Below are 4,237 nucleotides of genomic sequence, written 5' to 3' on the forward strand. Positions count from 1 at the left end.
CCAAACCAGGAATGTAACCTGTGTCCTGTACAGTGGAAGAACAGAATTCTAACCCTGGACCACTGGGGAATTCCCTCTCCAATGTGTATTCTTGAGGAAGCAAAGCGGGAATTTGAAATTCATTGTCCATGTGATTCCCTGGTGGAAGCTGCTCGTGGACCTCGTCTCCCCTCCCACCCCTCCTCCTGCAGACTCCTCTCCTCCCTTCAGTTGTGCACTCAGACAGGTCCTCAGTTGGGATGCAGTGGAGACAAGGATGTCCTCAGCTGCTTCCTAGGAGAGCTCCACCCATCCTGTACCCTCCCCTACTCCAGAGCCTGAGTTGTCCTGGGGAAAGGGACCTGGAATCTCTAAGCCCCTCATTACGTGCTGAGGAAACCAAGACTCCCAAGGGGAGGTGGCTTTTCCAAGCCAGTTCAGTTGTCAGGACAGGAGTCATGATGACTCTCAGCCCAGGGTTCAGCCCACCAGGCCTTGAGGGGGCCTCTCTCTCCAGAGTCATCCCTCCCATGGCCTCTGTTTTTCTCCTCTAAGAAATCCCTCTCCCCAGTAAAGGCCTGAGGGTTCAGTATTACCCAGACCTTGCCTGAAAGTACAGGGTTTTATAGGTATCCCTACCAACCCCCAAAGTGTCGGGGACCGGAGACCCGGAAACTCCCGGCTAAGGCTGGGTGCTTGGTTCCCACACTCAAGGAAACTCTTGAGTACGTTTAGTCAATCCATCATATAGTCATGAATTATGGAGGATTTCCTGATTGCCTGCTGTATGTCAGGCACAGTGCTGGGCACTGCAGAGCTGCGGCTGAGAAGAACCAGCTTCTGGGCTCAGCGCTTAGTCTGGTGGGGAGACAGCTCTGAGGAAGACCCTCCACTCAGCAGCTGGAATCTGACCCAGGTCAGGGAGCCAATATGAGGAAGCGGTAGGTTCTAGCTAGTCTGTCCTACTGTCTGGAATGTTTCTTTGCCTCCTGGCCACTTAAACTTGCGTCTGATATCACCACTGGAGAGGCCTTCATGAGCACCCCTCCCCCATGTAAAGTAGCTCTCCCCCCAGTCACTGTCCAGAACATTTCCCTGTTTTATTTTCCTCGATGGCTTCTGTCACTGTCTGAAATGACTCTCTAGAGTCATTGTCTGTCTCTCCCTATTTCTCACTATAATGTTCACTCTATGAGGGCAGGTCCTGATCCATTTCACTGAGGCCTTCAACCTGGCAGGCACTCCATCCATGAATCCTCAAAGTAAGAACGTTTGAATGTTCTCTTTAGGAAATCCTCCAATGCATTCTGTCCTGGGCTGTGATCTTGTGGACAAGGTCTGCAGAAATGAGGCTGCAGGGAAACAAAATGGTCATTAATGGAGGAAGTTTCCATGGGCTCCAGGCTGGATGTGGAGATGGGGACTGGAATTCGCATTTAAAGGATACTGGACTGGGCCAGGCCCCGGTGTTGCCCTGACAAACTGGGTCCCTTCCTTCACCTCCTCCTTGCCATTTGTTTATCAACACCTTTCCTGGCAAAGGCAGAGGATGATGGATGGAGGAGAGACTGCCAGTTTCAGGTGTCTTATCTTTAATCAAGTGACAGGTTCCCCCTTGGGTGAGAGGCCCAGGAGATGTAAGAGAGGAGCTAGGAAGTTTCAAAGATTGTTGAGGAAACAAGATCTGTGAATCAGATATTGTTCACAGCCCACTTCAGCTAATTTCTAGCTGGGTGACTTTCACAAGTTACTTAACCTTTCTGTTCTTCAGTTTCTTTTTTTAGAGAAAATACACTTGGGTGGAGCCGAGAATTTAAAAATTTCCTAGACCTGAGGGTCTTCCCCTGAGGACTCCAGCAAACCCACACTGTTTCAGACATCTGTTAGGTGTTGGGAGCAGGGCCTTGTCCACAGGATAGAAGAAATAATCCCGTATTAAAAAGAAACAAAAGTAGTAAATGATCTGGACAGCTCCGTATACAGTGTTTTGAAAGTTAAAGGAAATTTTGCATAATGTTGCTCCATGGATATGACCCTCACAAGTAACAGTACTCCTAAGTAAACTGCCCCAACAGGGCAACAGAAAATCACACATTGATAAAACAGAAACCTTCACGAGACAGGTACCCAGAGCAAAACACGGAAAACACTGAAAAAGATGTAACAAGCCTGTTGTTCATACTTTCTCTTTCCCCTGAGAGGGGTGCACTATTCCTGCAGGTACTACCATACCAGGTCAATGGGTGGAGTGGATGGAGTAAAGTTCTATTCCAACTCCCTGCTCCAAACATCCATTTACTAAAAAGTCCTGGCACAGAGGATCTGGTGTTGTTTCATGTTGTTCGGTTGCTAAGTCCTGTCTGACTCTTTGCAACCTTGTAGACTGCATCATGCCCAGACTTTCCGGTCCTTCAGTATCTCCTGGAGTTGCTCAAATTCATGTCCATTGATGTGGTGATGCCATCCAACCATCTCATCCTCTGTCTTCCTCTCCTGCCTTCAATCTTTCCCGGCATCACAGTCTTTTCCAGGGAGTGGGTTCTTCCCATCAGGTGGCCAAAGTATTGGAGCTTCAGCTTCAGCATCAGTCTTTCCAAGGACAATTCAGGGTTGATTTCCTTTACGACGGACTGGTTTCATCTCCTTGTGGTCCAAGGGACTCTCAGGAGTCTTCTCCAGCACCACAGTTCCAAAGTTCTTCGGCCTCTGACATCTTTATAGTCCAGCTCTCACATCCCTAAATGACTACTGGAAAGACCACAGCCTTGACTATAGGGACCATTGTCGATAAAGTGATGTCTTTGCTTTTTAACACGCTGTCTAGGTTGTCATAGCTTTCCTGCCAAGAAGCAATCATTTTCTGATTTCCTGGCTGCAGTCACCATCCTCAGTGATTTTAGGGCCCAAGAAGAGGAAATCTGTCACTGCTTCCACATTTCCCCCGTTCAATTAGCAATGTAGTGATGGGACCAGATGTCATGACCTTAGTGTTTTTACTATTGAGGGTTTTTTAAAAAATTAATTATTTATTTTTGACTGCACTGGGTCTTCTTTGATGCTAGAGTCTTCTCTAGTTGGCAGCGGTGGCTACTCTCTAATTGTGGTTTATGGGCTCTGGAGTACAGGCTCAGTAGTTGTGTTAAAGAGGCTTAGTTGTCTCAGGGCATGTGAAATCTTCCTGGACCAATATTTGAACCCATCCCTTGCCATTGGCAAGTGGATTCTTAATCATTGGTCTAGGAAGGAAGTCCAGTCCTGAGTTTTAAGCCAGCTTTTTCACTAACCTTCTTCACCCTCAGCAAGAGTCATTCCTTCTGGCTTATTTTGATTTGAACTTTGTGCTGAGCTGAAGAGCCTGCCTTGTATATCCAAAAGACATAGTGGCTCTTACTTTAGGCCCTTTCTTTTCTAAGTATTAACTTCAAGTAATAACACAACTTCTGCAATGGTACTCGTCTCTCTTTGTCAGGCAGTGATCTGTATAAACGAAATCCCAGTATAAACAACACACACACTGAGCTGAAAACCCACCATTTTAACCAAGACTGCAAGTGGATCTTGGTGGCTTTCAGCGGGAACTGCCTGAAATCAGAAAACATGATTACAGAAGTAACGTTAGAAACTTGAAGAAAAGTAAATCAGGGTCGGGTAGACAAAAGATCTCATGCCTCATCCCAGAAAGAAAAAAACGAAGCATGTAGATAAACCAAAAAAAACCTCCCTGAGATAACCAAATCCTTTACAGGAAAGGGCCAGTTTCTGCCGTTGGGTACTTCCATAAGTGTCCCCGAGGGGGTGCACCGTTCCTGGAGGTACTGCAATACCAGGTCGATGCGTGGAGTGGACGGAGCAAGCTCCTATTCCAACTCCCTGCTCCAAAAATCCATTTAATATATTGTCCTCGGATAGAGGACGTATCAGATATTAAACTGATAAGAACAGATACTACACTTGATCTTAGCCAAAAGGCCGAGAAGCGATAGTGTGGCACTGCCCGCCGCTGTCACCGTCCGGCTGTCGTGCATGTTGCACTCAGTGTGACCGGGTCCCCGCTCACTCCAGGTCTCCCTTCCTTTGCCTCGTTGACAGTGCTATGGCGGCACTACACCAGACTCTCGGGCAGAAGTTGGATTCTCCACATTGTAAAAGAGAAATCCCGCATCTGCCGCGGCTTTGTGGTTCTCGGGCGGAAGAGCCGTCTGGAATCTGCATGCCCCGCCCTCTGTCGCCGAGAAGGCGTGGCTCCGGCGGGACCGCA

General features: G+C 47.8%; 1 non-coding gene across 1 annotated transcript; it reads right to left on the minus strand.

The window, feature by feature from the left end:
- Positions 1–3,769: 3,769 nt before the first annotated feature.
- LOC133233172 (U2 spliceosomal RNA) lies at positions 3,770–3,960 on the minus strand. The gene has a single exon (XR_009731648.1). It is a non-coding gene; the product is annotated as a U2 spliceosomal RNA (small nuclear RNA).
- Between the last annotated feature and the right edge of the window lie 277 nt (positions 3,961–4,237).

The sequence above is a fragment of the Bos javanicus genome, chromosome 19 (assembly GCF_032452875.1).
Source record: "Bos javanicus breed banteng chromosome 19, ARS-OSU_banteng_1.0, whole genome shotgun sequence".
Lineage (NCBI taxonomy): Eukaryota > Metazoa > Chordata > Mammalia > Artiodactyla > Bovidae > Bos > Bos javanicus.